General features: G+C 40.8%; 1 protein-coding gene and 1 non-coding gene across 2 annotated transcripts in view; both read right to left on the bottom strand.

The window, feature by feature from the left end:
• The window catches only part of Polr3K (RNA polymerase III subunit K), a 75,129-nt gene extending 53,283 nt beyond the window's left edge, over nt 1–21,846 (bottom strand). Inside the window, exon 1 of the mRNA XM_080275487.1 lies at nt 21,832–21,846. The gene's annotated coding sequence lies outside the window, so the exon portion shown is untranslated. The remainder of the gene's footprint in view (nt 1–21,831) is intronic.
• LOC145403905 (5S ribosomal RNA) lies at nt 6,315–6,433 on the bottom strand. Its single transcript, XR_013898097.1, has one exon. It is a non-coding gene; the product is annotated as a 5S ribosomal RNA (ribosomal RNA).
• Nucleotides 21,847–22,307: the final 461 nt, after the last annotated feature.

The following is a 22,307-nucleotide window of genomic DNA, read 5'->3' as shown; positions in this document are numbered from 1 at the left end:
ATGAGAAGGCAATAACTGGTGGTAAAGTGAAAGAAAATGACTAAGTACAGTGGAAAGTGGAACAAAAGGATCTGTTGGAAGTATGGAAGAAAACTTGAATGAGTCAAACTGTACAATAGTTCAAAATGGCTGTGATTATATAAATAGCTAATCTATCTATCTCTATCTATCTATATAAATGGGCAAAGTACAAAAATGTTCACTTCATACAGTAAGTCTGCTGAGTGTTGTATACTGTACAGAATTATGAAGAAGAAAGTAAAGAATAAATCAAAAGGCCTGGCACATGACGAACAGGGTGTTCTGATCGGCAGAGGCTGTGTGACTCAAATGACAGTATCTGAAAGGAGACAAGCAAGGGAGAAAGCTTGTACATGTGACCAAAGGTATTCATGTCATTTTGGGATCCAGAATACTATATGGCAAGGTAAAGGAGGAGGAATTGTGGAAAACTTAGTACAGCACCACCACAAAAGCGAGCACGTGGGCAGCCATGACGGCAAGTGTGCACTTGCGACGAGAGACAGGCGGAAAGTGGGGATGCACGGGCGCTCTAGCGGACGTCGGCGGAATGACGCGCCACAACAAAGCTGTTCCGCGCCCTGCGCACCAGGTTCAAATTACAGGCGGGAAAAAATCTTTTTTTCTTTTTTTTTCCTTTTTTTGCGGTTTTCGGACCATTTTGGGAATATTGGATCCCGGGATGATTATGTCCGGTTAGTGGGGATGTTCGGATATTGGGCATTCGGATATTAGAGGGATTACTGTATTAACATTAGGGACAGGGTTGTCAGACGTAGACAGAAAAAGACCTTGGACGAGGTCATTGAGTGTGACCTCAGGGTTAAGGATCTGAATAGAGAAATTGCCTGAGATGAGCAGCATGGAAAGCTGCCATTAGGTGACCAAGGCTGACACATGCAAGCATGGTGGAGCCTTTAAAAACTAAACGAAAACGAAACTAAACGAAGTACCTGTATGGTGTGGACAGAAGCTCCTGAAGGCTATTATTAAGGGTTTTTATGATGCCAATAAAGCCTTTGAAAGGGTAGTTGGGCATCTGGCATTGTGGTGTACATTCAGTGTTTGTTTGATGTCCACTTGGTCATTTAGTATATGGATGGGATTATGACAGACAGAAAGTCATGAAAAGAAGGATGAGACTGGTAATGGGTTGTGAGGGGTTGAGTACTGTAATGTACCTACCTCAGACCTGATGTAGCTATGCAGATGATGCTGTGCTGTCTAAAAGCAAAAAACATGAGACTGGTAGATGAAAAATTTTTGTGGATGCCTGTAAGCGTCAGGCTCTGAAAGTAATGTGAATATGAACAAGGTAATGACTGCTGAGACAGATGATTCATAAGGTGACATAATGATAGACAAAGACTTCACTTGGTATGGGAATGCAAATACTGTACATGGGTGACAGAAGGAAGAAGTTGTCAATGTTGTTGATCAACCCTAGTCTGGCTGAGCAGACTCATCAACCACAGATGAACAACTACCTTTGTGGGGTCATCCCGGGCAGTGAACCGTTGTTCCCTTGTGGCTGACAGCCCCTAACCACAATGAGGGTGGATGCCACATCTGTGACTCCACTCAGTTAACAGGGGCACTACAGCAGGCTCCACTTCACCTCATAATCTCGTTATATGACTACCACCCTGTGTTGTAAATGGTTTTAGAGTTGTCACTCAGTGTACAGTAGAACCAAGTGAAGTGAAAGAGGAGTAAGAAAATGATACAGGAAGGAAAGAGTGAAGTAGGAAGAGAGGAAGGCAGACACACAATGATAATGATTAAGGAAGAAGAAAGCAGCATTACGCCAAGTGAGTGGATGACAGTTGCCACCACCTACCACTAAAAGGAAGAAGTAACATATTTCATGGCATATAAACACTGCACTGTGTAAGACACATCCTACTTTTTGGAAAAACAGTCTAAAGAAAAAAGTTTTTGACTCCTAACCAGGCCTAACACCCACTGCAAGCTTAGCCTGATACAATCACATTCACACAAATGCAAACTCACCTTTCAGTATCTCCCATTCAGTACTATTCATCAGTCAATTGTTTCATTATTACCAAATAAAGGAATTAAAACAGTGAAAATCTGTATCACACTAGGTAATACATTTAAAGACTATAAATTACTTCTGTCCATCCTTCTGCTTCTTTACTGCGTTTGAACCAGGTGAGCTTGTATATACATACTGTATTCACCTCTAAGGATCTCTATTCAGTACTATTCATTAGTCTATAAAAATGAAAATCTGTAACAGTCATATACAGTATATGTACACCCTCCCAAAAAAGTACCGGCACTCTTACAGCACGTATCATTCTGAAACATGGATGAAGCATTGTGATATATGGGGCATCCTGTAATTATAAGTGCAAATATTATCTTAAGTAATTATTAGAACTCAAAATTGCAAAAAGATTCACTTAGTGGGTGGTAAATGTTTTGAGGCACCACATCTATAGCCTCATGTGTGTCTGCGGAAGTTGCTTATTTTCACAAACATTGTATCCAAAGGTGCTGAATAATTTTTGTGTGGGTGTACACCAGAAATTGCTTCAGTCCACCCTTGTTCTCTGTTAAACTTGACCCAATTGGGTTTATACTTAACCCCTCCATGGCCACTGGCGTCGAATGACATTCAGCTGATAAATGGCCGCAGGCGTCGTTTGAGTGCAGCCTATAAAGAAATGGCAAAAATTTTGGGGAAGTGAACGAACGTTCTGAACATCTTCAGACTGACCTAGAATACACTCCCATACATCCCATCAAGCAGTTCAGGGCCTGCTGCTCTGATAAGTGGATTTTTTATTTTATCACTTGTGGCCATGCCTAAACAAGCACAACTACACCCATTATCTCGACCCAGACAGAAAATATCATTTTGTCCTCTCTTGCAAAACACACATAACCACCCTGGTTTACGATTATGAATAAATACAGGCACAATCAAAAAAGACATAAAAACAAGAGAAAAATACAACAAACCTAAGCAGATACCTAACAGTATCTGCTCAGGTTTGTTGTACTGGTTTGGATCATTCGATGCAGTGCGGCTTGTAGAAAATTATGAAAACTTTTGGGAAGTAAACAAACATCTGGGACATGAGACTGACCTTCATTTCACGCTCTCACAACTCATTTGTCAGTTCACCGCCTGCTGCCGTGACGAGTGGATGTACAATTTTTTTGCTCATGGCCATGCCTAAACACACATAGTTACACCCATTACCTCAACCTGAACAGAAAATATTATCTTTCTTCTTCCTTGCGAAACACACACAACCACCCTGTTCATGATTATAAATAAACACAGGCATAAACAAAAAAATTCATTTGTGTTTGGTATCTTTACCTATTTGCTCACGTTTGTTGCACTGTTTTGAATCATTTTACATATTCTTTGCCTTTTACATGCATACCAGGAAAGTTTTCTGTGTTCACATGATGCTTTAGTGGGTGGAAAGGCCTCCCTTTCCTTCCTGCTAATCAGCTCGTGCGAGGTGCGAATGGCAGGTCATCTCGCATTTCACCCCTCACTGTCCAGCCGGTACACTCAAGGGATGATGTTTATTTCATTTAGGTTTGAAAACAGACACTCTCACCTCCCTTTTCCAACATATTCCACCACCCAGACTACAAAATGTTGATACAACCATAAACACAATAAACACCAAAAAATGCAAAATAAATTCATAATATATTTTTTTACATTCAAACCTTGCGTATCATGTAATGAAAACTTCAAAACACACATATGTAGTTACCGGTATGTCACACCTTTTCAGCACCACTGACAATGTTTTTTGGCAAAAAAAAAAAACAGTGCAATGTTGCATCACAAAACACCTACGTGTGACTAGTATCAGCTGCCTAAATTTATGCAACTTCTGCATTCGACTGCACACCACAGGATGGGTCTAGGAAGCGGAAATTTGCACTGCCAGGTGTGTCGGAACTTCCTCTTCAATATAGCAAGGGAAAAAAATCAATTTTTGAAACTTCAGAAAATGAACCCGGCATCGGCCAGGGGCACACACAAAATTCCGAACCCACGACCGTGGATGGGTTAAGCCACTTGACTACATATAAAGTATCAGCATGATTCATGGAAAAAGAATGCAAAATCACAAAAAATAAAGGCCACTAAAAAGTTACAAGCATTTGTTCATCCTAAATCCATATTTGCATTGAGGACTTCCAAATAAATTCACACGCAGAGACCAGGTGGCAGCACTGTAATATGTAGAGTTGGGTTTGTCCTCAAGTCACCTGAATGCATGTAAAGTATTGGCATGATTCATGCAAAGAGAATATAAAATCACAAAAAGCAAAGCCTATAAATAACAAATAACTACTGTGACACGGAGAAAGCATTTGATAAGTTCCCATATCAGCAGCTGCCGAAAATTTTGAAGTTACAGGTATACCCCGGCTTAACAATGTAACTGGTTAGATAAAAACCATTGTTGGGTGGGGTATCGTATATCGGGATAGTTTTAACGTGAAGTAATGGGATGTGTTTTTCAGCCTTGTGTTTTCCCCCAAACCAAGTCCAAAACCCACCCAAATGCCCAAAAACAAGTTTAAAGCCAATCTAAATAGCATAACAGGTGTAAAAGAAGCTAACTTAAGCCTAACACCTGTAAATAACTCACTAAAACCAACAAATAAAATCTGAAAATCATCAAATTTAAGTCTAGAAAAAATAAATCTTGGTAAACTATACCCCAAAATGACAACGTTCACCCCACCTATGACTAAAACCCGTTAACCCTTTAACCGCGGGTGTCATTCCAGAATGACATTGCAAAAACTGGACCAAACCGCGAGTGTCATTCTCGAATGTTTGTGAATATTTTGAATACCCCGCGTTTTTTCTGTGCGCCAATTGTTTCAAGGGAGAGTAGCTATTAAGTTCTTTCACTCCAGCCAACCCCCACCTCCCTCCTCCCACCCCCCGGGCCCCCACCTCCCACCCCCCGGGCCCCCCACCCCACCCCTGACCAACACGCATCAGTATCTGTCCAGCTGTGTGAGTGACAACACCGCTGATGTGGCAGTGAAGTGCGGGCAATTACAGTGCCTTTTACCTGCCTCAGTGAACACAGGGTGGGTGTTTATCGTATGTGCAGTGTTCATACATGTTTATAGTATTTTTATCAGAATGAGGTTGGCATTTGGTAATGGTGTGTGAACGAAAAATAGTGATTACAACACCGCTGATGTGGCAATGAAGTGCAGGCAATTACAGTGCCTTTTACCTGCCTCAGTGAACACAGAGTGGGTGTTTATCGTATGTGCAGCGTTCATATATGTTTATAGTATTATTATCAGAATGAGGTTGGCATTTGGTAATGGTGTGTGAGCGAAGGTAATGGTGTGTGAGCGAAAAATAGCGATTTTAGATCACTCACTTCTAACGGCACTGCCCATCCAGTGATAGTCAACGAAATCATGAAACCTACATCATTGCAAAGCCGAAGGTTAGTACTTTCTAATGGTACCTTATTTTTCGCTCTAGATTTATTCTGTGCAGAGTTATAAAGGTTTAAAGTTTGTTTACATTTTGGCTGAAACCCCCGCCGGAGAGGCCAGTTGGGGCAAAACAATGCCCGCGGTTAAAGGGTTAATCTAAGTCTAAAAACAGTTTACAAATCAACCTAAACACACAGTTTTAGTCTAAAATATCATCAAAATCGGTAAAAAAAAAAAAATAATAATTAAACATCATTAAACAGGGGTTTGGCCATCATTAGGCAGGGTACAGTGGTATTTGTACCTCCATCGTTAAGCCGGGGTATCGCATCTAGAGGTATCGTACACTGAGGGACACCTGTGCAATACTGAAAGCAACATATTGGAATGGACCTCTGTATTTCTCAGTGACACAGCAGGTGGTGGTCAATGGTGAAAAATCAGACTGGAAGGATGTGATCAGTGGAGTCTCCCAAGGCACAGTGCTAGGGCCATTTCTGTTTGTTATCTATATAAATGATCCACCAGACTTCATACTAAACAGTGATGCATTAATACCTCAATATATGATACCCCTAGGTGCAATACCCCGGCTTAACGATGGGGGTAGAAATTGCACCATACCCCGCCTAACAATGACCCAAATCCTGGTTTAACGATGAGTTTTGATTTCTCTTACCGATTTTGATGATTCATTCATTCATTCATTGCCAGACGCCATGTATCCCACATGGGGTGGCCAAGGGCTTAGAGTTAATTGTTTTACAGGGAGGGGCACTAATCCTCCACCAACCCCACTTGACACGTAGGGATGCCAACAGCATCTGGTGTTCCCAGGCGGCCACCCATCCAAGTACTAACCAGACCCAACGTTGCTTAACTTCGCTGATCGGACGGGAAGCGGTGTACTCAACGTGGTATGGCCGTTGGCATATTTGATGATATTTAAGAATAAAATTGTGTTGAGGTCAATTTATAAACTGTTTTTAGACTTTGATTAATGTGTTTTAGCCATTGGTGGGGTGAACAATGTCATTTTGGGGTACAGTTTACCAAGCTTTATTGTTTCCAGACTTATATTTGACAATATTCAGATCTGATTTGTTGGTTTTAGTGAGTCATTTATAAGTGTTAGGCTTAGGTTAGCTTCCTTGACAGCTGTTAGGCCATTGAGATTGCCTTTAAACCTGTTTCTGGGCTCATCTGGGTGGGTTTTGGACTCGGCTTGGGGGGAAACCCAAGGCTGGTAAACGGCCCACATTGAAATACATGTTAAACGTACCCCAATATAAGATATCCCGCCTAATGATGGGATTTACCAAATCAATCTGATTGTTAAACTGGGGTATGCCTGTATATCCGTATGCGGATGATACTAAACTGTTCAAGAAAATTAGCGAGAAGGATGATGATGCTAAACTACAGTAGGATCCTGAGAATATGAGGCAGTGGTTGTGGTTCCACCCAAAGAAATGTAATGCTATGAGGACTGGAAAATTAAGTGTGGAAAAAGCAAAGTATGTTTTGAACGAAGTTAAACGAGATTGCAGCAAAAAAGGATCTGGGGTTGGTGATAGATCACGAGGTGAAATTCTCAAAATACCTGGCAGAGAAAACTAAGAAGACCAACAGGATGGATGGGATAGTCAAAAGGACATTTAGAATGATGGAGAAGTCAATATTCAAGGTATTGTATTTGACACTGGTTCGGTCACATCTTGAATATGCTAATCAAGCACGGTGCCCATTTAAGAAAAAGCATGTGGTGGCAAAGGATGTTCAAAAAAAGGGCAATGAGGTTAGTATCTACACTCAAGGATCTACCATATCAAGAAAGACTGAAAAAGATGGACCTTCCTACATTGGTTTACAGTATATCGAGAGGTGATATGATTGAAACTTGTGAATGGTATCTATGATGAATCTGTTTGTGGGAGACTCTTCAAAAGGTTAGGTTTTACAATGTGAGGACATAACAAGAATATATAGAGGTCAAGACTAACTATAAGGAAATTTACATTTTGCAATGGATAGTAAATAGTTGGAACAGTCTTCCCAATGCAGTCGAGAATGCTACAACAACGTCTGATTTTGAAAAGGAAGTGGATGAAGTGTGGAAATCTCAGGAACATAAATCTGTGTACTATGAGTGTATTGAGCACAAACACCTCAATTACACTGACCACATAACCATAAGATCCAATATGAGTGACCTTGAGCTGAAGTAAGGCTCAACAGACTCTTCCAGTATTCTCCTGTCAGTTAACTCACTCGGTGAGTTAAAAATCCATGCCTGCATTGAGGGATTTCAGTTACATTCACCAGCACACACCAAGTGGCAGCATGTAAACAATTGAGCTCTATAACATGGAGGGGTTGTCTCCACAGCGAGTGTGTGACTTTCAGTCACCATATTGAAACACTTGCACTCGATGCCTCCATTACAGTAATGCCATTGGAACACTGTTCTCAGCTTGCTTTCTGTAATGCTGCTTCTATGAATAGATATGTATCATAATAAAAAAATATATGTCGATTATTATTATTTTTTTTTTTTTGCCTAGCTCTATGAACTATATGGAATTCATTTAGCCACGAGAATTAATAAAATGTCATAGGTTGCTGCAGTGCAGAATGTACCTTTCTTCTTTATAACCTTCATCTAATAATTTAGATAAAACTGAGATCAATGGAAAGAGCATATATTCATCATTCATTGCCAGACGCCATGTATCCCAGACGGGGTGGCCAAGGGCTTAGAGTTAATTGTTTTACAGGGAGAGGCACCAATCCTCCACCAACCCCACTTGACACGTATACTGGTATGAAAATAATGTACAGTATATTTTGCCATTATAATGTACCGTATACAGTGAGTCCTTGAAATACGAAAGGGATAGGGACAAAAAAAAAAAAAAAAAAAAAACTTTTGTAATCCGAATTTCGTATATCGGAATGATTTTCCCCATTGAAATATACATAAAAAGGGGAGGATGAATTCCAGGACCCCATTAAACCCCCCACTTAAACTTTACCCCTCCTATTTAGAAGTACGCAATACACGTATACAGTACTATACTATTGTACAGACATAAAAAAATAAAACATACAACTAATTACGGTAGTATTAGTACACTGTACAGTTAAATACAGACCTGTGCTGCGGCTGGAGATTCATGTCGTTGATATGGTGCTGAGTCACATGGTGGGACCCTATTGCTCCTCTTGTACTTCCTCGACTGGTGCAGGTGTTTCTGAAGCTGTTGATGGTCCAATTTCCTCTCCAGAGCCAGAGTACAGTGCTGTTTCTTCTTGGCAGCTGGTTCCCCGGATGCTGGAGATGATGCAGGGCACTTGGGAGGCATGGAGAAAATACGAAACGAGGAAGAACAGTGAAAAACTGCGTAACGTACAGCCAAGCTGAGAGGAGAGGACGGACGTGACTTGACTGAGAAACGCGCGAAAATGTGTTTACCAGAGAGGGGTTAGTTCGTTTTCTCGCCGCAAGCAAGCGTGGCGCTGTGCAGCGTGCCCATTTTGAATTTTTTGTATTTCCTCTCGTTTCGCTTTTCGTATCATCGAGACAGATACTTTCGTACTGTGGAATCTGTCATACAATCATCGCTTTCGTACCATCGGAAATTCGTACATCAAGTTTTCGTATTTCGAGGACTCGCTGTACAGTATATATAAGCATTTTACACTAAGTAAAAAAAGGTCATTATCTATCAGCTATAAGCAGTACTACCTACACATACCTTTACAGTATATACATAAACATACTTCCATAATTATTTCCTACTGATTTTTAAAATACTATCAATCTAGCCAGTTGCTTTCTTACATCAGTACCAATAGCTTCCTCTGTGATAGATTTCATTATGTGATTTACCGGTACAGTACTCTATTAATACTGTATCGCTGAGATACCAGTTATAATAATTTGTGAACATGATTGTCCTCAGTGGAGGCGTCAAACATATGGGTATCTAGACAATCAAATATTCTCTGTATACTGCAGTAATACTGCGTGAGAAGTTGTGTAACAAAGCCGTGGAAATAACTAGTGGCAATGGCTGATGTTTTAAGAACTTCCTTTTATTCTTTTGCAAAATATAGAAGCATTTCTCAGTTTCATGACAGATTTTAACTACACTCACTTGCATTGAAGATGCTTCCTTTTGTTTCCCTTATCAATAAAAGTGCTCAAATAACTATTGCCTTTAGATGCTGATATCGGTGCTTCTTAACTAAGAATTATTTTTTTTATTTTCAATTTAGCAAAGTAGTGATGCTGAAACACTGAGATTATAATTATATTACAGCTCTCTCTCTCTCTCTCTGCATTTGTGAGCTGCATGGTGGACTATATTTTCTGAACTCATCACCTGATTTCAAAGGACGCAGGTCCCAGGCAGGGTGTTAGGGTGTTTTAACATGGCTGCCATTATAGGGCAGTGGACTAACAAACCCTGAGATAGCCCCTCCATGGTGTAGAGCTCAGTGATGTAAACACAGAGCTGGGTTTGTCTCCAAGTCACTTGAATGCATGTAAAGTACCAGTATGATTCAGGCAAAAAGAATATACAAAAAATCACAAAAAAATAAAGGCCATCAAAAAGTTATAATCACTTGGTCATCTTAAAAATCCATGTCTGCATTGCAGACTTAGTTATATTCACCAGCTGACACCAAGTGACAGCACTGTCAGTATGTAAACACAAAGAGTTCTGGCTGTCCTTGAAGTTTTTCCTAAATCTGAGTAAACATTCAAGTCTATCTATCTATCTAGTGCCAGACACCTCAATCCCGTTTGGGGTGGCCACAAACAAATCGCCTCCAAGTCGCCCTGTCCCCCGCCATCTCACTGCCCTGCTCCCAACTCACACCCCCCTCTATCATATACCTCTCCACCCCATCCCTCCATCTCATCCTCGGCCTCCCCCTCCCTCTTCCCACATCCACCTCACTCACATACATTCTCTTCGTCAGTCTTTCACCCTCCATCCTCTCCACATGGCCAGACCACCTCAGTGTGTTCCTCATAACGCTTCCTATCACATCCACATCAACACCACAACGCTCCTTTATATCCTCGTTCGTCAGCCTGTCTCTCCATGTGACTCAACAGGCTCCTCTTAAATAACTCATTTCCACTGCTCTCACTCTTGACTTGTGTCCTTCCAGCAACGTCCAAGCTTCACTTCCGTACGTTAGAGTTGGTATCACAATACTGTCATGTAGTAACTTTTTCACTTCCATGCTCACTTCCCTGTTTCTTATCACTGCTTTCAAAGAACCAGCAACCTTTCTTCCCTGCTGTACCCTTTCAAGCACTTAACCCTCCAAACCTCCATCCTTACTCATCACACTACCAAAGTACTTAAACGTACTCACATTTTCCAATTCCTCACCATACAACCTCGCTGTACATTCACTGACTTCACCTCTCTCAAAGACCATCACTTTACTCTTCCCTACATTCACCTTTAGATTCTGTTTCTTACACACTCTCCCAAACTCATCCACCAAGCCTTGCAGCTCCCCTTCGTCTTCACTCAGCAACACAGTATCAAGTGCAAACAAGAGTACAGGGAGTTTCCAAACACTATCCTCTCTCACCAGGGCCACTCCAACATCCACTACCCTACCTTGTACCTCTTTTATTACCCCATCCATGAACACACTGAACAACCATGAAGACATGACACATCCCTGTTTCAACCCAACTTTCAAAGAGAAAAATTCACTTAGTTCACCATCCACACGCACTGCAGCCTTCGCACCATCGTACATACTCTTCACAGCATTCAACAACTTCCCATCTACTCCATATATTCTTAACACTTTCCACAATCCTTGTCTATCCACCCTGTCATATGCTTTCTCCAAATCCATGAAAGCCGCATACAACTTCTTTCCCTTCTCTAGAAACTTTTCCACTAAAGATCTAAGAATGAATATCTGATCTACACAACCTCTTCCCTTCCTAAAGCCTCCCTGTTCTTCTCCAACTAATTTCTCTGTTCTTTCTCTAACTCTGTCAATAAGTATCTTACCATACACTTTTCCTATTACACTAAGAAGACAAATGCCCCTATGATTACCACACACTTCTTTTTCCCCTTTTCCTTTGTACAAGGGAATAATTATACCTGACTTCCAATCCTCCGGGACTCTACCTTCCTCCCGGCCAATCTGCACATCTTCCACATCCATTCTACTACTATCTCTCCCCCATGCTTCAGCATTTCACCACACACTCCATCAATTCCTGGGGCTCTCCCCGATTTAACTTTCTTCATTGCTTCCACAACTTCTATCCTTCGGATTTCTTCCTGTCTTCTCACCTCCCTCCTCCTCCCAGCCATTCCCCAGCCACTTATACTCGCATTACTTCCATCCTCTACATTCAACAATTCCTTAAAGTGTTCTCTCCCCACTAAGAGGGTGTATGTGGGTGAGGTGGAGGGAGGGAGAGGGAGGGGTAGACCGAGGATGAGGTGGAGGGATGGAGTTGAGAGGTATATGAGGGAGGGGGGGGGTGAGTTGGGGGGAGGGGAGTCAAATGGTGGGTGACAGAGTGACTTGGAGGCGTTTTGTCTGCGGCCACCCTTTGCGGGATTAGGGCGTCGGGCTATAGATAGATAGAATAGATAGTTCTCTCCATCTGCTCACTTTTTCTCCCTTCTCCACTAGTAATCTACCATTTTTATCTTTCACTCCCCTGCTAACTTCACTTCCACTCTTTTCACCTCTTTCCAGAACATTTTCTTACAGTCCCTCCACTTTACACTCAAATTCAAGTGCATCTTATTTTTCACAATTTATCAACAGGTTTAGTTTACTTACTGGTAAATGTTTCTTACTGCATATTCTATCAATGACTGGCAGTTTATACAATAACTATCTGTATATCTAGCTGTTTGGAATACAGCGAGGTATAACTCCAGTCCAACCTCATGACATTCATTTCTGAAGATGCATGGGGACTTTCTAGTGTATTAAAAAAAAAAGAAAAAAAAAAGTGCCATTTGCCACAAAATACGATACATCTGCAATGGATGCAAAGTAGAGTAGCCCAAGGTATTGAAGTGGCTAGTACTATGAAATACTTGATACAAAACACAGGTGTAAGTTTGGCAGACGCTGTGCATAAAGGAGATTTAGTGCATCTATTAATGCACAGTTTGAGATTTTGTTATGGCATGAAAATTAAAACTCTCATTTGTCAGTCGCTCTCGTGAGGTCTCAGTCACTCCCGTGAGGTTTGAGTCGCTCTCGTGAGGTCTCAGTCGCTCCCGTGAGGTTTGAGTCGCTCTCGTGAGGTTTGAGTCGCTCTCGAGAGGTCAGTCACTCTCGTGAGGTCAGTCAGTCACTCTCGTGAGGTCAGTCAGTCGCTCTCGTGAGATCAGTCAGTCGCTCTCGTGAGGTCAGTCAGTCGCTCTCGTGAGGTCAGTCAGTCGCTCTCGTGAGGTCAGTCAGTCGCTCTCGTGAGGTCAGTCAGTCGCTCTCGTGAGGTCAGTCTGCTCAGACGTGTTAGTGACCTGACAGTGTTGTGCTAGTGTGTTTTAATGGCCTGTGATAGTGTTGTGTTAATGTGTTGTAGTGACCTGTGATAGTGCTGTGCATGTGATCCATGAAAGTGTTGTGCTAGTGTGTCGTAGTGACCCGTGATAGTGCTGTGCTACCTTGTGTGAATTTGTGCGTAATGGCATCCTCAGCGGAAAGCTTTGTCCCCAGTGCAGGTATTGAAAAGAACTACAGTAAAAGTCCAATTCTTCGGCATCCAATTCCCCGGCAAATCTGACATTTCGGCAGTTTTGAGAAATAGTCCCATTTACGAAAATCTCTGATCGTTCGGCAGATTTTCCGATTTTTTTCGTCAGTCTTGAAATTCTCCATGAGGACCCTCTACTGCTGGGGACTTCTTCCAGCAGTAGCAGAGTCCAGTCAACCCCTTCTATTGTACATATGTAATTAAGGAACCTACTATAAGTTTAGGTAAGTGCATGTGAACTTGTAGGCCTACTGTACCATTACATTTATATACAGTATGTTCACTAATTTCTTTATTTTTCATATTCATGTATAGTACTGTATTCATTACAGTATTGTACAGTATCAAACAGTATACAGTACTCTCTCCAAGCACATTTGTAATGATATGAGTAGTGATGATAGTGTTCACCGAAACATATAAGGTATTGAGTGGGTAGGGTTTTTGATAATTCGGCAATTTTGATTTTTCGGCACTAGCCTGGTCCCATAGATGCCGAAAAATAGGACTTCTACTGTACCTTGATTTAAAGGAGGAACTTCTCAAACTGAAGCGGGAGGTACAAATTCTCAGGCAGGAGAAGTCACAAATGAGGGAATTGTTGAAGATGTTGGAGGAGAAAGAGAAAAAGGCTGAAGGTTGGACACTAGTTCACAAGGGTGCAACGAAGTTCATTCTTAAGAAGCAAACGGAAGTTAAGACCACTAATGCCTCTGACGCACTACAGGACGAATGTGAAGGGAAGGCAGAGAGGGAAGTAGAGGAGATGGATGGTGAGAGAACTTCCAGTACAGGTAAGTATAATCAGAACAAGAAAGGTAAGAAAAATGCTGCTGTTGTTGAAGACTCCCAGGTGAGATATCTTAACAGAGCCAAGCATACTCCACTCACTAAACATGTGTGTCTTCCAGGGGCCAGGGTGGCTAATGTGATATAAAAAAATTTCAAATATCGTGAAGGATAGTGGTGACAAACCCACTGTGTGCCTCAATGTAGGAGGCAATGATATTAGTAGCTGTAAGAGTGAGGTACTGTGGCAAAGGTACAAGTTGATGTTAGAGAAGGTTAGGGAGAGGGGAGGAACCCCTGTAGTGCTTGGTGTTTTACCCTGGTGGCGAGTTGGGAGGGAGTGGTTGAGCAGGGCAATAGGATTTAATTTCTGCCTTGAAAGGTACCGGTATTGCAAAGATAATGTAATACCTGTCATAGACAGCTGGGACCGGTTTTATGGACGGAGAGCCTTGTATAGTTGGGATGGGACTCATCTTAGCAGGCTGGGAGTTATTGTTTTAGCTGGAATGATAGATAGGGAGTTAGAGAGATTTTTCAAGGTTGAGAAGTAGAAGTACAGGAAGTTACAGCAACTACACTCAGAAATCATTATTATCATGTTTGGTTAGATGCATCAAGACTTGCAAAATTAAGAACAAAAGTTCAACCATTAGTGTAGATACATCTACTCAGGCATCTCAAATTGAGCAGGCGATGACTGATGACAAAACAAGTGATGATAGAAGGGCGATAAGTGATAGTACAAAAAATTGTTATATTAGTAAAGTAAACAGTTTCCCAGTTAGTAATGAAATAAAAAACAGTAAATCCCGAGGTAAAGACTTAACTACTCGTACTAATCTGAAAGTGCACTAAACAAACAGCCGGAGTTTACGTAATAAAATGGACGAACTGAGGGCTTTAATTTGTACAGAGAAAATAGACATTGCCGTTATTAGTGAAACTTAGATGAATACAGACACTCAAGAATTTTTTGCAGAATATCAGATAAAAGGCTATAATATTTTTGTGTCAAACTGTCTGGGAAGAAAGGGGGGAGGGGTAGCAATTTATATAAAGGATTCATTAAACTGTTACTATAAAGCAGACATTAAAGTAAATAGGGACACCGAAAGTGTCTGGGTTGAAATTAGTAACAACAGGGAGAAATTAGTCTTAGGAGCAATCTACAGATCTCCAAAATTAAGTAGAGCAGATAGTAAATACCTTTGGGAGGAAATTAGGAAAGCTTCACAGTCCAAGTAATAATTGTAGGGGACCTTAATCTGCCAAGGATAGATTGGAGAAATCAGACAGGAGATGCAGAGTCAGAGGAATTTCTAGAGGTAGTACAGGATAATTTCCTTTATCAGTATATCAGGGAGCCCACCAGTCGTAATAATATACTAGATTTGGGTTTAGCTAATAAAGAAAATATCATTAATGATATAAAGGTTGGTGGATGACTTGGTAATAGCGATCAAGAAGAAATTAAGTTCAAATTTATTTGGGATGTCTGTTCCACCGAAAATACCTCCACCATTCCTAACTTTCATCTAGGAGACTTCGATGGTTTAAGAGCTTATTTTAGAGTGGTATTACGTAGAGAAAATACCGGTAGCTATTTTAGGGAGTGGCAGGCCAGTGGGGAATCCCAGGTTATAAGTGAGGGGCAGGATACACGTGGGAATGTGCGCCAGGTGTCTGTGGACGGTAAGGTGGCAGATGGGAGTGTAGTCCAGGTGACGGGGATTAACTCAGCTCCAGTACCAAGCAGACGTTCAACCAGTGAGAAGTATAACGAGTTAGTAAATATAATACACGGAGGCCAAGATAGATATATCCATTCAAAACTGTTTAGAACAAATAATTCAGAACAAAGATGGTTAAACAATAGATTAAAATCTCTCATAGGCCAAAGGAAAGGAATATATAGAAAAATAAAACGTGGAGAGAACACTTGTGTAACCTGTACGCGATTTTAAATAGGGAGGTAAAGATGGAGATATGAAAAGCAAAGAGAAGTTATGAAATTAAGGTTGTTAGTGAATCGAAAGAAAACTCTAAGGGTTTTTATCAAATGTATCGTACGAAAAATAAAGACAGGATAGGACCACTCAGAACAGAATCAGGTGACATTATCAGTGAAGATAAAGAAATGTGCTCCATCCTACATAATTATTTCATATCAGTATTCACCAAGGAAAATCTAGACCTGGTCCCTCAAGCAGCAAACATTTATGATGAGAAATCAGTAGGATGGAAGTTGTGGAAGCAATGAAGAAAGTTAAATTGGGGAAAGCCCCAGGAATTGATGGAGTGTGTGGTGAAATGCTGAAGTATGGGGGAGAGATAGTAGTAGAATGGATGTGGAAAATGTGCAGATTGGCCTGGGAGGAATGTAGAGCTCCGGAGGATTGGAAGTCAGGTATAATTATTCCCTTGTACAAAGGAAAAGGGGAAAAAGAAGCGTGTGGTAATCATAGGGGCATTTGTCTTCTTAGTATATTAGGAAAAGTGTATGGTAGGATACTTATTGACAGAGTTAAAGAAAGAACAGAGGAATTAGCTGGAGAAGAACAGGGAGGCTTTAGGAAGGGAAGAGGTTGTGTAGATCAGATATTCATTCTTAGATCTTTAGTGGAAAAGTTTCTAGAGAAGGGAAAGAAGTTGTATGCGGCTTTCATGGATCTGGTGAAAGCATATGACAGGGAGGATAGACAAGGATTGTGGAAAGTATTAATATATGGAGTAGATGGGAAGTTGTTGAATGCTGTGAAGAGTATGTATAATGGTGCTAAGGCTGCAGTGTGTGTGGATGGTGAACTGAGTGAATTTTTCTCTCTGAAGGTTGGGTTGAAACAGGGATGTGTCATGTCTCCATGGTTGTTCAATCTGTACATGGATGGGGTAATAAAGGAGGTACAAGGTAGGGTAGTGGATGTTGGAGTGGCCTGGTGACAGAGGGCAGTGTTTGGAAACTCCCTGTACTCTTGTTTGCAGATGATACTGTTGAGTGAAGACGAAGGAGAGCTGCAAGGCTTGGTGGATGAGTTTGGGAGAGTGTGTAAGAAATGGAATCTAAAGGTGAATGTAGGGAAGAATAAAGTGATGGTCTTTGAGAGAGGTGGAGTCAGTGAATGTACAGCGAGGTTGGATGGTGAGGAATTGGAAAATGTGAGGACGTTTAAGTACTTGGGTAGTGTGATGAGTAAGGATGGAGGTTTGGAGGGTGAAGTGCTTGAAAGGGTACAGCAGGGAAGAAAGGTTGTTGGTTCCTTGAAAGCAGTGATAAGAAGCAGGGAAGTGAGCATGGAAGTGAAAAAGTTACTACATGACAGTATTGTGATACCAACTCTAACGTACGGAAGTGAAGCTTGGACGTTGCTGGAAGGACACAAGTCAAGAGTGAGAGCAGTGGAAATGAGTTATTTAAGAGGAGCCTGTTGAGTCACATGGAGAGACAGGCTGACGAATGAGGATATAAAGGAGCGTTGTGGTGTGGATGTGGATGTGATAGGAAGTGTTATGAGGAACACACTGAGGTGGTTTGGCCATGTGGAGAGGATGGAGGGTGAAAGACTGACGAAGAGAGTGTATGTGAGTGAGGAAGAGGGAGGGGGAGGCCGAGGATGAGATGGAGGGATGGGGTGGAGAGGTATATGAGAGGGGGGGTGTGAGTTGGGAGCAGGGCAGTGAAATGGCGGGGGACAGGGCGACTTGGAGGCGATTTGTTTGTGGCCACCCCAAACGGGATTGAGGCATCTGGCAATAGATAGATAGATGAGCAACAGATCATCAAAAGTAATACTGCAACTTTAGCATCAGTATGGCCACATTTAGACTACACAGTACAATTTTGGTGTTCTTAGTACAGAATGGATATTAATTCATTAGATAATGTACAGAGAAGAATGACAAAAATGATACATGACGTTCGGAACCTGTCATATGAAGACAGACTGACAAGACTAAGTCTGCATTCGCTAGAGAGGCGTAGAGTAAGGGGAGACTTGAGTTGTTTAAGTGGATGAAGGGTATAAATAAGGGAGATATTAGCAAGGTACTTAAAGTGAGCATACAGGATAGAACTAGAAGTACGGTAATGGTTTCAAACTAGAAAAATTCCGTTTCAATAAGGAAATAGGTAGAAATTGGTTTGGTAATAGAGTAGTAGACAAATGGAATAAGCTACCTAGTAAAGTAGTTGCTGCCTCTTCCATTAAGACTTTCAAGCATAGGCTAGGTAAGCATATGACAAACAAGGGGTGGATATAGACATTTAAAAAAATCTTATAACCAATACTAATTCATAATTTTTCCTTTTCAGGTTACACTATGATAGTCTCTATTCTCCTTTCACACTTTCCTGTAAAATGTCCATGCCAGTTTTTCTATACTGCATGGTGTTCTTTCTGACTTTTTCCTGCCGGCTTCGGCTGGAGGGCTTGGAAGCCGGGGGAGAGCCTTGTTCTTTGCTATCTTTACCTGATTCTTGTAGTTCAGTTACTCTTCTAGGAATTGCCTAGCATAGGCCTACTGGCCTACTCGTTATCCTCTCTTCTTATGTTCTTATGTAACAGTGGAAATGAAGTGATTGAGGAATGTGTAACTGGACAGGATAAGCAACAATAATATGATTTATTGTGTGTGTGTGTGTGTGTGTGTGTGTGTGTGTGTGTGTGTGTGTGTGTGTGGGTTCTTACCTAATTGTTCTTAACTATAGTCGGACTCGCGCCCGTTTGCGGCTGTGGTGTGGCCCGCACCTGTGTACAATGGTGCCACGTTTCCCCAACTTGCGATGTGAAATGCAAGCTATTTATGTACAAGGCATCACATATTCGATAAATTCAGATGAATAAAACTTACACTTGCGTATTTTGATGGATGAATCAACAGTAATCTTATTATGCATAAAATATTTATACGGTAACACAGAAACATGGCATACATATTGTACAGTATTGCTAAAAGATATTGTAGTCACTTTTAATGGTTTTTAGCGTAGTTTTAGGGTGGGTAATAATATCACAGTTATGGATATAAGATAACGAGTCTGAAAAAAGAAGAAATATGCCAATATCCAAAGTAAAAGAAATAATTCATGTAATTCTTGTGAGTGGCAACACTTACCCAGTCTGGCCTAAAATAAAGTACGTACCCCTCCGTATACCCAACCATAGCTTGTACAGGCGTTGCTTGGGAAAAATGCTCACATTTACTGGCTTTTACCATAATTTTAAGGGCGAGGAATAATCACATTTATAATCATAAGCTAATATGTAGGACAAAATAGTAGGCATATGCCAATTCCGAAGTAAAAAAAAAAAAAACTTCACTCGCGAGCGGCAACACTTCCACACCCAGTCGGTGGCCTTGACAGATAGCTTCCCTACAGAGAGAGAGAGAGAGAGAGAGAGGGGCAGGAGAGGGGCATACATTGAATGCATTGTCGGCATCACTAAATATAACAAAACCAAATTAACAAATGAAAGCACAATTATAAATAACTTGTAAAAGAATCAAAAGTACTCAGGGTGGCTCACATTTCCCGCCAGGAGAGAGAGAGAGAGAGAGAGAGAGAGATAACGGTATAGAAAACGTGGCAACACTGTACACAGGTGCGGGCCACACCACAGCTGCAAACGTGCGCGAGTCCTACTATAATTGTATCTCTACATGAATGAGCCAAGCTCATACTGTCCCATATATTAAACTATTTTTATCAAACACATCCTTAAATTTATGAATACTTTTGGTACAAACTGTTTCATTCGGTAGTGCATTACACTGATCAACTGTCCTATTTCGGAAACTGGATTTCCTTACATCTTTATCACCTCTTCTTATGAAGTTTTTGGCAGTGTCCTCTTGCTGATGCTTCCCCACAGGTTATATACCATATTCATTTATGTCTATTTTCTCTTTCCCTGAGATGCATTGACATAGCTTAATCATGTCTCCTCTTTTCTTTCTCTCCTGTAGTGTTGGTAGATTCAGTTTTTCTAGTCTTTCTTCATAGCTTAGATTCTATAAGCTTGGTACCCACCTTGTAGTTGCCATCTGTAATTTTTTAGTCCTAGCTATGGATTTTTTTAGATGATTCCAGACTACTGATGCATACTCCAGGGTTGGTCTGATGAATGATGTTATTATCTTTATCAGCATGTCTTCATTTATGTATGTGAATGCTATTCTCTTATTTGCAAGCAGTGTACAGTAGAGCAGGGTGACATGGAGGCAATTCATTTGTGGCCACCCCTTATGGGACTGAGGCAACTGGCAATAGATAGATAGACAGAGCAAATGCACTTTTTAGAATTAAGTAGATACAGAGTGGGAGTGGGGGTTGATCAGACTGTAGATCCGTCTGTTATCAAATCTGCGTCTAGACAAGATTAAATAAGGTTAGGATGTTAGGTTTGTCCAGACTATATTAAATTATGTTAGGTTAGAAGCAATGAAACAGAGATATTGGAGCTGGAGCCCCCCCCTCCCCATCTCCTTTTCCTATGTACGAAGAATAACATAAATGCGACAAATTCTTATATCATATGAGATGATTAATTCTTTACTAAATGAGCATGGCCTTTCCATATTTTCTACTGAAATGAGTCTTTCACAGGTTAGCTACTTGTTATTATTCCTGGATTACCACACCTACTGGGGATTTTTATAAACTTACTTCTGAAAATTATAAATGAGGATTTAGAATACATAACTATTCTGTCAATGTATGCCAGAAGCTAGCCATATTTAATGTTCCTAACATGCATTTATAAATCTGAAAGCAGACCGTCATACACAAGTGAGGTTAGGTTTCGTTAAATCAATAAGTTTCCCATTGCTATGACCCAGGATACACAGACACATCCAGTCGAAACTCCTGTTGGTAAAGAACACAGCCAGTCAGGGAAAGCGTCGGTAAATACTGCTGCGGGAGACCTGGCTGCTTCCTTAAATACCCCAAACTAGATATAGCCTAACTTACCGGTATTTTGTCTTTTCCAATCACTTCTTGCAGTCACAATGGAACAGTTAACTATGTGATGCTTATGTGCAAAAATTACTTATCTTGGGATCATGAGTTTGTTATAATGTAGGTGGAATCGCCTCGACCGCTTGGTAAAGAATTAACAGTAAATTTTTACAAGTGGACAATACACCCCCCAGGTAGTGCAATATATTTTTCTGGCAGTTTTTGATGCAATTCGAATGTTTCTGACCTTCATTTTTGTCGGAAATGCCGCTCACCGAACACAATAAAACTAACCAAACCAAACCCGACAAACCTAACCTATCTTAGGGGAGTAATAATCAATTTCCGAATGGGGTAATGGGGGTTATTTGTGACCCTTAGGGACTATACTATACGATAATGGTGCTAAAATTCCAAAACTGCATATTGTCCACTTGTAAAATAATACCGAATTATCAAAGAACTTGCTTAAATTCAGCAATGAGCATATTAATTTTAATGTCACGTGGCTAGGTGTAAGTCCTAAAATTCACCGAAACCTCGACATCAAATGGCAGTAGTAATGAACAAAATCACTTCATATACGACCAATATTTTAAGTATGGGTGAAATAAGTACAAGTGTGGTGTCCTGCGGAGTGAGGGCGGTTCTTCCCACATTATACCTACAGTAGTAACTATGCGAGGATCTTAAATGCTGTCACTTTTACCTGCATACCACTGAAATCACATCCTGACTGGCAATCACACATAACATATAGTTACCGGTCATATACAAATCGAAAGTAAAAAACACTTACATCGCTTAATCCTCTTCTTCACGTGATGACACCATATGCACTGCCAGTCTGCCATGGTAAACAAATCTCATTTTATCCACATTAAATCGAAGTCGTACAAAAGTTGTCTTGCACTTCATTTCAGTAATTATTTCTACAAATATTTTCACGTTAGGAACATTATAATAAAAACATTTTATTTTAAACTGAGCACATCATCATCATCATCATCATCATTGCAAGTCCTAAGGTATCTCAGTGGCCCCCCTCCCAACCTTCCTTGAATGAGTCGAACACAAGGTACAGTACATGGATAAATTTTCCAGTCAGTCAGTGAGGATGAGCATAGAGGAACAATCTAAACAATAATAATAAATGAATACACATTATGTAAGTTTTTAATTAGGAGATACACAACACCTGCAGCTGGATAAAGAAAACAGTAAAAGTAATTTAACCCAGTATTGCATTCACGTGACGTCATCAACGTGGAGGTT

The sequence above is a fragment of the Coenobita brevimanus genome, chromosome 61, assembly GCF_032717465.1.
Source record: "Coenobita brevimanus isolate Jiangsu-jjx chromosome 61, ASM3271746v2, whole genome shotgun sequence".
NCBI classification, from domain to species: Eukaryota; Metazoa; Arthropoda; class Malacostraca; order Decapoda; family Coenobitidae; genus Coenobita; species Coenobita brevimanus.
The sequence above is the reverse complement of the archived record's forward strand: the minus strand, read 5'-3'. Positions and strand labels throughout refer to the sequence as shown.